Raw genomic sequence first — 13,484 nt, forward strand, 5'->3', positions numbered from 1 at the left:
AAGCTGTTTTGATTTACTGAACTTGACAAGAGTTAGAAGCTATTTTAAATTCTCCTGGGTTTTTGTAATTACCTGCTTGGACCTAGCATTAAGGAAGGCATGGATAAAATATAACAGTGGAGTAAGAACACTGAGTCGAGGCATTACTGTAGCATGTTACAACCTAACTGTGCTTTGTTCGACATGTAACAATTTCCTTTTGAAGAAAAAAATATAAAATAATATAGTTGGCATATATCAAACTTGTGCTTATCAGTAAGATGGCTGATCTGTCCAAGCTTTGGACTTTGCAGTATGCATTTGAAATTTTCTGTGGATTTAAATTAGCCCAGAAAGTCTTGTTAAAATGGCCTCTCTGTATCTCTCATTTTAGGTGTGAACTGTAAGAAATCTACCTGTAATTCACAGAACGCTCAGATTAATAATGATTTTATGTTCTTATGATCTGCATTTGGCTTATGTATTGGTCATGGTGTGACTTCATTTGCTGTGATTTGAGTTTGATTTAATTATTATATGTGGAGTTGAAAATCCTTGGTCGGAAGGCTATATTTAAGAGCATAAGGTATGCCATGTTAGGTCAGACCAAGGTCCATTGAGCCCAGATCCTATCCCCAACAGTGGCCAGTCTGTGTCACTAGTATCCAGCAAATCCCAAAAAGTAGATTGATTTCTTGTTACTCACTCCTAGGGATAGTGATGACTTTCCTTAACCTACCTGAACTTCTCCAGACCCTGCTTTGCCTGTCACCTTGACCATGCCTGCTGTTAACAGATTCCACATCTTGATTGTGCATTGAGTGAAAAAGTACTTGTTATGATTATAAAAACCAGCAGATTTAAAATTAGTTTTCCCTTATTTTTAGCATCCTTTATTTACCTATTCCATCCCACTCATGATTTGATAAACTTTTATCGTATCCCTTCTCAATTGTCTCTTCTCCAAGCTGAAAAGAGTTCTAATCTGTTCAGCCTTTATTCATAAGGAAGCTGTTCCAGCCCTCTTATTTTTCTTGCCCTTCTCTTTACCTTTTCTAGTTTTATGCCCATTTTTTTTTTTTTTAGATGGGGCACCAGAAATATGCAATAAAAGAGACAGATATAAACCAAACCCTTGAAAAATAATTTTAAAGACATTTTTAAGAGAAAAGAAAACCTCTGAAACTAATCAGACATGAACTTAGAAACAGGAATATAGAAACATAGAAATGACGGCAGAAAAGAACCAAATTTATTTTATTTATTTTAATTTTTTCTATACCGGCATTCGTGATAATATCACATCAAGCCGGTTTACAATAAACAATGGGGTGATAACCGGAACAGAGAACGAAATAATATGTGCTATACATATTATAGATGCAGTTACAATAAACAAGGAGTCGTACAACTAGGAGCAAGAAGAAGAAACGATAGTAACTTTAACATAGTGTATAAACCCGTAGAATGGTAGAATTTCCAAAAATGGAAGTGTGTGATTTACAATGAATTGTTCAGTACAAATATTTAGTTTTTAACAATAAAGAAGAAATCATAAATGAAAATTTTGGATGTTTATAATGCTTAGGGGTAGGTTACCAGGATGGTTATAATAAGAAAAATGTTGCTTGGAGGTTGAATATCGGATAGAATTGTTTTTAATCTGAATCTGGGATGTCCAACCAGTCTGCCTAGCAAGATTATGGTTGAAACTACTGTCCATAGAAGCTACCTTTATAATTATCAGTTTCCCAGACTGTCAGTCAGGACTCTTATTGGTTGCTGTTTGAATCCAATTCCCTGTTCCCTCTTACCATTGACGCAGAGTGCTATGTTGGAGTAACGGTGATGGTGCCACTTGGCAACAGTGATCATAACATGATCAAATTTAAACTAATAACTGGAAGGGGGACAATAAGCAAATCTGCAGCTCTAACACTAAACTTTCAAAAGGGAAACTTTGATAAAACGAGGAAAATAGTTAGAAAAAAACTGAAAGGTGCAGCTGCAAAGGTTAAGTGTTCAACAGGCTTGGACATTGTTTAAAAATACAATCCTAGGGGCGCAGTCCATATGTATTCCACATATTAAGAAAGGTGGAAGGAAGGCAAAACGATTGCCGTCATGGTTGAAAGGTGAGGTGAAAGGCTATTTTAGCCAAAAAAAAATCCTTCAAAAATTGGAAGAAGTATCCATCTGAAGAAAATAGGATAAAACATAAGCATTGTTAAGTTAAGTGTAAAACATTGATAAGACAGGTGAAGAGAGAATTTGAAATGAAGTTGGCCATAGAGGCAAAAACTCATAATAAAAACTTTTTAAAATATATCCGAAACAAGAAACCTGTGAGGGAGTCAGTTGGACCATTAGATGACTGAAGGGTTAAAGGGGCTCTTAGGGAAGATAAGGCCATTGCAGAAAGACTAAATGAATTCTTTGCTTCCATGTTTACTAATGAGGATGTTGGGGAGATACCAGTTCCAGAGATGGTTTTCAGGGGTGATGAGTCAGACGAACTGAACGAAATCATTGTGAACCTGAAAGATGTAGTAGGCCAGATTGACAAACTAAAAAGTAGCAAATCACCTGGACCGGATGGTATGCATCCTAGGGTACTGAAGGAACTAAAAAATGAAATTTCTGATCTATTAGTTAAAATTTGTAACCTATCATTAAAATCATCCACTGTACCTGAAGATTGGAGGGTGGCCAATGTAACCCCAATATTTAAAAAGGGCTCCAGGGCGATCCGGGTAAATATAGACCAGTGAGCCTGACTTCAGTGCCAGGAAAAATAGTGGAAACTGTTCTCAAGATCAAAATTGTAGAGCATATAGAAAGACATGGTTTAATGGAACACACTCAACATGGATTTATCCAAGGGAAGTCTTGCCTAACAAATCTGCTTTTTTTTGAAGGGGTTAATAAACATGTGGATAAAGGTGAACCGGTAGATGTAGTGTATTTGGATTTTCAGAAGGCGTTTGACAGTCCCTCATGAGAGGCTTCTAAGAAAACTAAAAAGTCATGGGATAGAAGGCGATGTCCTTTCGTGGATTAGAAACTGATTAAAAGACAGGAAACAGAGAGTAAGGATCTGTAATTGGACAGGTGCTTTTCAATATATATATATAAATGATCTGGAAAGGAATACGATGAGTGAGGTTATCAAATTTGCTGATGATACAAAATTATTCAGAGTAGTTAAATCACAAGCAGACTGTGATACATTACAGGGAGGACCTTGCAAGACTGGAAGATTGGGCATCCAAATGGCAGATGAAATTTAATGTGGACAAGTGCAAGGTGTTGCATATAGGGAAAAATAACCCTTGCAGTAGTTACACGATGTTAGGTTCCATATTTATTTATTTAATTTATTTTTAACTTTTATATACTGACATTCCTGTATAGAATACAAATCACACCGGGTTACAATGAAAATAACATCGCCTGTGAGCGTTACATAGAACAATTGACATCGCATGTAAATTGAACAAATAACATCGCAAAAGAGCATTACATTGAACATTATAGGAGAGGCAAGTAAATAACTGGGATAGAGGGACTTCGAACTAAACCGTTGAGATACATAATATAACACAATACATAAATAGTTAATATTAGGAGCTATCACCCAGGAAAAAGATCTAGGCATCATAGTGGATAATACTTTAAAACCGTCGGCTCAGTGTGCTGCAGCAGTCAAAAAAGCAAACAGAATGTTAGGAATTATTAGGAAGGGAATGGTTAATAAAATGGAAAATGTCATCATGTCTCTATATCGCTCCATGGTGAGACCGCACCTTGAATACTGTGTACAATTCTGGTCGCCGCATCTCAAAAAAGATATAGTTGCGATAGAGAAGGTACAGAGAAGGGCAACCAAAATGATAAAGGGGATGGAACAGCTCCCCTATGAGGAAAGGCTGAAGAGGTTAGGGCTGTTCAGCTTGGAGAAGATACGGCTGAGGGGGGATATGTTACAGGTCTTTAAAATCATGAGAGGTCTTGAATGAGTAGATGTGACTCGGTTATTTACACTTTCGAATAATAGAAGGACTGTGGGCATTCCATGAAGTTAGCAAGTAGCACATTTAAGACTAATCAGAGAAAATTCTTTTTCACTCAACGCACAATAAAGCTCTGGAATTTATTGCCAGAGGATGTTGTTAGTGCAGTTAGTGTAGCTGGGTTCAAAAAAGGTTTGGCTAAGTTCTTGGAGGAGAAGTCCATTAATGGCTATTAATCAAGTTTACTTAGGGAATAGCCACTGCTATTAATTACATCAGTAGCATGGGATCTTCTTAGTGTTTGGGTAATTGCCAGGTTCTTGTGGCCTAGTTTGGCCTCTGTTGGAAACAGAATGCTGGGCTTGATGGACCCTTGGTCTGACCCTGCATGGCAATTTCTTATGTTCTTGGCTACTTGTAGTCTATTGAATAGCTCCGAGATGAATGGTAAGGGATAGCAGTCCTTTACAGTGATCTCGTTTCGACCTCTGTAGTCAATGCATGGACGTAGTGCCCCATCCTTCTTCCCCCACGAAGAAGAAGCCTGCGCCGGCAGGAGACTTGGAGGGTCTTATGAAGCCTTTCTGAAGATTCTCCTGGATGTACTCTGACATCGCTTTATTTTCTACTACGGAGAGGGGTAAACCTTTCCCTTTCGGTGGTTCAGTGTTAGGCTTCAAGTTGATGGCGCAGTCATATGATCTGTGTGAAGGCAATACATCAGTGGCTTCTTTGGAAAATACATCTTGAAAGGATGCATATTGAGGTGGCAACCCAGGCAATAACAGGGTAGTTGGCGTGCAGGATATTGGAGAAACCTCCATCAGGCATTTGCCATGGCAATCTGGATCCCAACGTGAAAGCTCCAGAGTGGCCCAGTTGAATTGTGGCATATGTTTCTGCAGCCATGATAGCCCAAGTACTTAAGGGGTGCATGGCCTTCTTTAGCACAAAGAAGGAAATAGTCTCTGTATGAAGAGCACTGGTACGTAAACTCACTGGTTCTGTGAGCAGGGTTACTTCACCCGGTAAGGGCTCTCCATGAATAGAAGACAAAAATAGCGGAGACATCATGGTAGTGGTGGGGATCCGCAAATGTTCCACTAGACGTTTCAAAATGAAATTTCCCCCTGCCCCAGTGTCCACTAAGGCAAGGGTCTGATATTCTAGATGTCCGCAGATTAAAGATACAGGAAGAGAGAGTGGAAGAGAGGGTGCAGTTAGACCTAAGAAGAGTCCTCCCACAGGACTTAGGTCTGCCAGTCTCCCGGACATGTAGGGCATGTTTATACAGCATGACCAGCTTGTCCACAATACATACATAGTCCCAACCTCTTTCGCGTTCTTCTCTCTTTAGAAGTCAAATGACTGCGGCCTAATTGCATTGGTTGTTCCTCGCCAGCAACAGGACCTGAGGGTATAGGCCTGGGTACAGACTTGACTCGAGTCTCTCCCTGAAGTGGTCTTCTGGGACTCTTGGCCTCTTGAACCTTGTCATGAAGTCTGTGATCAATCCTTGTTGCCAATTTCATTAGTTCAGCTAACGTCTAAGGCATCTCTCGAGCCGCAAGCTCATCTTTTAACTGGGAGTTCAGGCCTTCAAAGAAGAGGGTCTTCAGGCATCTAGGGTCACAATGTAATTCTGAGGCCAATGTCTTGAATTCTATGGCGAAGTCTGGCAAAGGTTTATTACCTTGTTTTAGATTAACCAACTTAGATCCTGCTGTCATATACCGGGCAGGGTCATCGAATACTGATCTGAACAGTTCAAGGAACCCGGCAAGATCATTCAGGATAGGGTCATTGTGCTCCCACAGCGAAGAGGCCCAAGCCAACACTCTTCCGTCCAGATAAGACAGGATATAGGTGGTCTGGCATAAGCTATAGGGAAATGGTTAGGTTACAGAGAAACGAGCATGCAACATTGGTTGATAAATCCTCTACATTTCCAAACTTCACCTGAGAAGCGTGTTGGAGCAGAGAGAGGTACAGTAGTCTTGACTGTCACTTCTGGCCATGTAACTTCTTTACCTGTGGTGGTTGGTGTATTCATCTCTACGTGCAACTGGTTAAAGGCAACAGTCAGATTATCCAGCGAGTTCTGTTGTTCGGAGATTCGCTGGGCCAGGCCTGGAATGGCCTGCAATGTGGTGAGCTGAGCCAAATCCATGGAGTTAGCAATCTGTTATGGTTTTGAGGTGTTGGAATGGATTCTTGGGTACTGCGGTGATGGCCACTCCCACGGGGAGGATCCCCGTGAGGAACCGCAGTACTAGGCTAGACTCGGGACACGCAAACATAGAAGATTTTGTCTTTATTATACAGCTGGATGATACCACCAGAGGTGGCAGTAGTGAGGTGATCCAGTAGTGGCAGTCCAGGGGCCCTCAGCAGCACATGATAGTAAAGGGAGTCCCGGGTGCAGGTTCCCAGTGCTGAGCTTGTAGATGAGACAGACTGACAAAAGTTATTATTACTCACTAAGTTGATAGCTGTATTGATGGAGATCCCGGCAGGCAGAAGTAGTTGGAATACAGGCACCAAGGCAGGGAGCGCAGGCCCTCGAGGAGCGAGTACCTGGTATCCCAGATAAGTACCTGAAAGAAAGCATAGGGCGCCTGAGGAGCGGTACCCAGGTTAGATGAATGACCCCGAAGGGCAGAGAGAGCTTCCAGCAGCAGCAAAGAAGTGGCAGAGCAGCTTAGACCTGAGGCATTCCAATCCTTGCTAACTCACAGGCCGATACAGTAAGGGCGCGTAAGAAAAAGTGCGGCAGTGCCGGGCGCCCGCTTGTTTGTTGCTCGCACAGTTCGGATCATATACCACTCGATACAGTATTTAAATTAGACACAAATGCGAGCCGCGTCCAAAGCGCGTCCATGAAGCGCAATCCATTTTACTGTATAGAGCGCTATACAGCGCCTATACAGTATCCTGGGGTGCACTGGTACCTGTCATTTCAAATGTCATTTCAAATGTCATTTGAAATGACAGGCACCAGGAAGTGGATGGTTCTCCTACGCTCTGGCATCGGGGATTGCCAGTCCTCTCTCCCCCCCCTCCCGAAGCAAGGCGCAGGGCGAAAATTGACTCGACATGTTATTAAAGCAAATAGAAATTGTAACAAAAGTAAACTTACTGCATGCTTCCAGCAGCCCCAGTCCTCTCTCCCCTCCTCCCGAGGCGCCCACCGCGGCTCCCCTGCCTCCCGGGGGCAGCCGGCGGCGAAAGCGGCTTCCAGCAGCCCCGCCGGCGAAGGTGCATGAACGCACATCCAATTTGGGTGCTCAAGGCAGCGAAGGCGCATGAGCGCACGCCATGAACTCGGACGTCCATCCGGGCGCTCAGGTCACGGCGTGCGCTCATGCGCCTTCGCTGCCTTGAGCGCCCATGTTGGACGTGCATTCATGCACCTTCGCCGGAGAGAAGACCTGTCCTTTATCAGTTTTATAAAGAAAATGTCTGAGACCATACCATTTCAGCTTCAGACAGAAGAGGATTCCAGGCATAAAATGCTGGAAGTACTCTAATTTGTAAATGCACCCAAGGAGATCATGTCCATACCTGTTCATGAAGTCCTCCTGGACCTGCTGAAAAGGAATTGGGAGCATCCAGGCTCTGTAGCACCGGTGAACCACAAAACAGATGCCACATATCTGGTGCAAACCGCCCCTGGATTTCAGAAAACACAGCTGGCCCATCATTCTGTGGTTGTGGAGTCGGCCCAGAAAAGGGCACGTTGCTCTAAGCCTCATTCTTCCATACCTCCAGGAAAGGAACAGAGATTCCTGGATGTATTCGGCCGACGTGTGTTTCATGGCTCAATGCTTATTTCTTGCATTGCTTCTTACCAGTTATACATGACCCAGTATAACAGGGACCTTTTTAAGAAGATCCAAGATTTCTCTGAGCCTTTGCCAGACCATCTTCAGGATCAACTCAGTAGCCTGGCTCAGAAGGGTCTAGATGCTGGCAAGCACGAGTTCCACACTGCCTCTAGGGTGTCCGCAGTGGGGAATAGTGCACGAAGGTGGGCCTGGCTAAAGTCCTCCGACCTAAGACCAGAGGTACAGGACCGCTTAGCTGACCTGCCCTGTGCTGGAGATAATCTCTTCGGGGACAAAATCCAGGAAACTGTAGCGCAGCTTAGGGATCACCACGAGATGCTAAGTCACCACCTTCTTTCTTCGGTGCCTTCTGATTTTTCATCCACCTCCAAAAGGACATTCAGAAGGGACTCTAAGCGGCTGTCCTTCAAGCCACAAAGATATTATCCTTCTGCTTCTCAGGGTCTTCCCTCCAGGCCTTACCAGAAGGGTCAATCCAGACAATCCCAGCCTCAGAAGACCCAGCCAGCCCCTCAACCGGGCCCAACTGCAGGATTTTTACTCCTCGCTGGAGGGCATTTTCCAACCTCCTCTACCATCCATACTCGTCGGCGGTCAGTTGTGCCATTTCACCAACATATGGCACACGATCACTACAGATCAATGGGTACTCGCTGTAGTGGCTCAAGGTTACCACCTCAACTTCCTGACTATACCAGCCCTGTCCCTGACGGCCTGGATATTGAAAGGTTAATACTCCGACCCCCTAACCTTTTGGAATCCTTATTCCGAGTCCTGGTAGCTTCACGAAAGTCTTCCGAGAGACGGTCTTATCGTTCGAAATGGAAGAGGTTTACGGTCTGGTGCACATCCATGTCCATAGACCCCTTCACTTGCTCCACCATGAAGTTTCTGGACTATCTTTGGCACCCGTCAGTCAGGCCTCAAAACTTCCTCTATACGGGTGCATGTCAGTGCAGTAGCTGCTTTCCATAATGGCATGGGAGATATGTCTCTTTCGACACAACCCTTAGTAACACGCTTCATGAGAGGCTTACTCCATCTGAAACCTCCACTTTGCCCTCCGTCCCCTGCTTGGGACCTTAACGTGGTTTTGGGACGGCTCATGAAACCTCCGTTTGAGCCTCTCCACTCCTGCAATCTCCGCTATCTCACCTGGAACGTAATTTTTCTTCTTGCTGTAACTTCTGCTCGCAGAGTTAGTGAGTTGCAGGCTTTAGTTACCTACCCGCCTTACACTAAAATTCTACATGACAGGGTAGTGCTCCGCACCCACCCTAAAATTTTTACCAAAGGTAGTATCGGAATTTAATCTTAATCAATCCATCATCTTACCTACTTTCTTTCTCAGGCCCCATTCAAACCCGGGAGTACAGGCTCTACGTTCCTTGGACTGCAAGCGTGCCCTAGCCTTCTATCTAGAGCACACGTCTGCCCACAGGAAGTCCACCCAATTATTTGTCTCTTTCGATAGCATCAAATTGGGTAATCCAGTGGGAAAACGGACCTTGTCCTCCTGGTTGGCGGACTGTATGTCTTTTTGCTACCAGCAAGCAGGCATTCCGCTACAAGACCGTGTCAAAGCACACTCTAACATGGCCATGGCAACCTAAGTGGCACACCTCTGTTCGGTGCCGCTCACTGACATCTGCAAAGCTGGTACCTGGAGCTCTCCATACCTTCGCAGCCCATTATTGCTTAGATAAGGCTGGCAGGCAAGATTCCATCTTTGGCCAGTCGGTTCTTCGCAACTTATTTTCAGTTTAACTTCCCAACATCCTTCCACCCAAATCCACCCCTGTTGTGCCTGTTGCATGTCTTTGGGTGCATTTGGTGCATTGCGCGGGCATCCTCAGCTCGCTACTCACCCATATGTGAGAACTACCATCCTGCTTGTCTTGTGAGAAAGCAGAGTTGCTTACCTGCAACAGGTGTTCTCACAGGACAGCAGGATGTTAGTCCTCACGAAACCCACCCGCCACCCTGCGGAGTTGGGTTCATTCACGTTTTACTATTTTATTTTTCACAAGTACTTCTTGCTATACATGAGACTGAAGGGGGGATCCCTGCTGGATGCAGGGTTGGTGCTATGCTGGGTATGCCCAGTAGGTGCCATTCAAAGTTCTAGAAACTTTGACAAAAGTGTTCTGTGATTGGGCTCCATCCTGATTATGTCCTGTGAGAACACCTGTTACAGATAAGCAACTCTGCTTTCATGCCTTATGGAAACTTGTAACCTTTGTAACTGCTTCTTTTAGTTTTTTGAAACTAATTTACTCATTCTGTCAGTCTTCCTTTTTTAAAGTTATATGTTACTGCGGTAGTTTTACCTAATGACCTTCCTCTAGTGATTATGTCAAATTTGATTGTATTAGGATTCTATTGCTAGGCAGCCCCACCACATAAATCCCGTGCACCAGTTCCTGCATGCTCCTGAAAACTAGATCTAAAGTAGCAGCCCCTCTGTCTGTTGTAAGACCAGCTGCTGCATAAAGCAATTATTTGTCATCTAGAAATTTAACCTGTCTAGCATGTCCCGATGAGACATGTTGGAGGTAATTGAAATCTCCCATTACTGTTGTGTGGCCACATTAATTTTTTTTCTAACTTCTGAATGCATTTCAGTCTATTTCTTCATTTTGGTTTGGTGGATGGTAGCATACATCCACTGCTATCTGCTTAACCCCCATTATGCATGGAATTTCTATCCATAAGGATTTTGTTTCTTGCAGGACTTTTATCTTGCTTGACTCTGTTATCTTTTACTTATAGTGCCATCCTCTCCATCAGTTTGATCTACCCTTCATTCCGATATAATTTATACCCTGGTATCAGTGTCCCATTTATCCTCCTCCTACAATGTCTCTGAAATGCCTATTATGTTTATTTTCTCATATAATGCCATGCATTCAACTTTCCAGTCTTACTTTTCAAACTTCTGGTATTCACATAGAGACATTTTAAAATATTTTTATTTGTATTTCGAATTGTATTTGTATTCATAATCTGCTTTATTACCAGATAATTCAAGCAATTTGGAATTTTTCACATCTGTGTGCTATTTATTTAAATCAATCTGGGCTACTTCAGTCTTAACCACAGCCTCTTTATTGGAATATTATAACTTTCCTATTTTGTCAGTATCCTTGGAAAATCCTTCCCGCCAAATCATGCACTTCTGATGATTTTTTTCGCCCAGGGGCACTGAAGCTTAGATCCAGTGTAAGGTCAGGACAGGATCTCCCCCAGTTTGCTTTCATTTGGTATATCTACTTTAAGGTTATTTTACTAGATTTTTTAAATTAATAAGAGGCGTTCAGCGTTAGAACATTTTTGTGTTCTTGATGCTTTAGTGTTTTTTTGAATAGCATAAAAAGAGTGCAAAATGTTGTTCCTTCCCATGAAGTAAAAGGAACAATAATAGTCTGATAATATAAGGAGATGGAGGTGCAAGCACCCTCTAAAATGATGGAAGAGAGAAGATTATTTGGCTGTACCCTTTTGGGGTCTCAAAAGCATTCCTGAATGGATAGTTTCATTGTCCTGAAACAGCAGCTGCTCTTGTGATGGCAAAACATGAAGCATATCCCTATCAACCCTCGCGTTCTGTGTCTACTTCAGATATTACAACAGCTGTAACCTTTTTGTAGTCCGTATACATGAAAAGTAAGCAGCTGAAATTAGACACCTATCTCTGCTATCCAATTTTTTTTATTGAGGCAAAGAAAAAAACTAAATTGTGTATCAGTCTACCTTAAACTCTGTAAATGCTGTTTAAAGGGAGTGTGCATTTTTTAACCAATGAAATTTTATAATTGATATTAATTTTTTTTAATTTTTTTATTTTGTTTCTCAGATCTAATGGCTGCATTTATATGTGGGATCCTTAAGCAAGAACAAAAAAAAAGGCCAAAACTCTATATAGTATTCTTGTAACTGAATAAGTATTTAAAAGCCCAGGCTAAGTTTGTTTTTACAAAAGATATATATTGAGTTTTATGCTTGATCTGGTTTATAAGAATAAAAGGTTCTTAAATTCTGTTTTAATCCCTGAGCATGATCAGTTAACTTTTGTTAGATGACAGTCTGTCTTAAAAATCCCCCCCTGATTGGTTTAAGGGATCATGTCAAAAGACCATAGTACTGTAAATCTTTATAGGAAAATATAAATAGCACAGATTGCTAAAAAAACAATCACAGATTTCCTTGTAAATCTGTGGATGGTTCCATGTAGATGAGTTTCCTGTAGAAACCTGCCACATTTTAGCATTATCATGCATTGATCTCTTCAGGTTATGGTAAGGTAGGGATTAAAATCCATGACTGAAGTGACATGAGATCAAGCTTTCCCCTTGTAGACTGAAATGTGCATAGAATGATGGGATTGGAAGTCAGAATTGATTTTCTAAGCAGCAGTGAGTATACCTACTCTCATTGCAATTTTTTATTTTAATAATGCAGTGATCAGTGTACAGTGGTTATTTCCAGAAGTATCAGTTGGTGGGCTATTGATATTGAAATGTTGTAGAGAGAAAGGGCCAAACATTCAAATTGCATTATACCAATCTTATAAAATGCAGCAATGGGGAATGGGTCATACTTAGAAGCTCAAAGTAGCCACCTGAAAACCTTTAGTGATATTTGTGACATGCATTCTCATGTTCTAACGCTTTAAAGGTTGACTGATTGACTCAGAAGACTACATGTCCTTTAAAAAGTATGTTTGGATCATGAGGTGACTTAATGTTCTGTAAGATCCTCTTAAATCTTTTTTTTCATATGGTCTCGCCATCTTTTTATGCAAATTATTGTTTAGTTTCAGCCCAGATTGGGAATGGAAGAAGGGAGAGTGGCTATTAGAACGGACCTCTTGCTAATTATATAGGGTGGCCCATGGAAAACTAGCCCTCCTCCAATACCAGTGCCACACAGGCAGGCTACTTTTCCATGGGCCACCCTGTATATTAGCTACAATTTTCACTGTACTGAGCGTGGATTTCTAATTTTGAGAGTTTCTTCCGTTTGTATCTACTTTACAGAGCTGTTATATTACTGAAAGAAGTTTATTAAAATTTAAAATTAAACTTCTTTAGAAGAGCAACTATTGCAGACTGGTCAGAGTTGCTGTTTGCTGATCTGAAGAACTTCATTAAATAGAAAAATAACAAACATAAAAGCAGCTCAGATAAAATAGTGTATGCATCTATATAGATAAACCTCCCAGTTTGAAAGCTTGGGCTTTCCTGCTTGTGATAAGACTGGTGATAAGACTGGTCATAAGGGAAAACTGGCAGCACTAGCATATTGGATTATTAACATGGAAACCTGCTGAGATACAAATATAGATGGAATGCCTTTAAAGTAGACGGAACAGCATCCTTACAAGAGACGACAAATGGTGCCAAAGAATTGATATTATTGTTTGTGAAGTTGTTTGGTGAAAGCAAGAGAAGCACTTGATAGGCAGTGTGACAAATGAAACTAGTTTTGCTATTGTCAGTAAGTTAAGCAAACAGAATGGAACTGACAGCTTTGGGTGCCTTCTGTCAAACTGCATTTGTAACTAGAGCCCTATTTTCATTTATGCTTCTGAGTGCTCTTACTCCTCTTTCAATACAGTGGAAAAGGTGTTTTCTTTTTTGTC

At 41.9% G+C, this 13,484-nt stretch overlaps 1 protein-coding gene across 5 annotated transcripts in view; it reads left to right on the top strand.

The window, feature by feature from the left end:
* The window catches only part of GBF1 (golgi brefeldin A resistant guanine nucleotide exchange factor 1), a 739,811-nt gene that overhangs the window by 218,050 nt on the left and 508,277 nt on the right, over positions 1-13,484 (top strand). The gene's annotated exons all lie outside the window — the stretch shown is intronic.

The sequence above is a fragment of the Rhinatrema bivittatum genome, chromosome 7 (assembly GCF_901001135.1).
Source record: "Rhinatrema bivittatum chromosome 7, aRhiBiv1.1, whole genome shotgun sequence".
Taxonomy (NCBI): Eukaryota; Metazoa; Chordata; class Amphibia; order Gymnophiona; family Rhinatrematidae; genus Rhinatrema; species Rhinatrema bivittatum.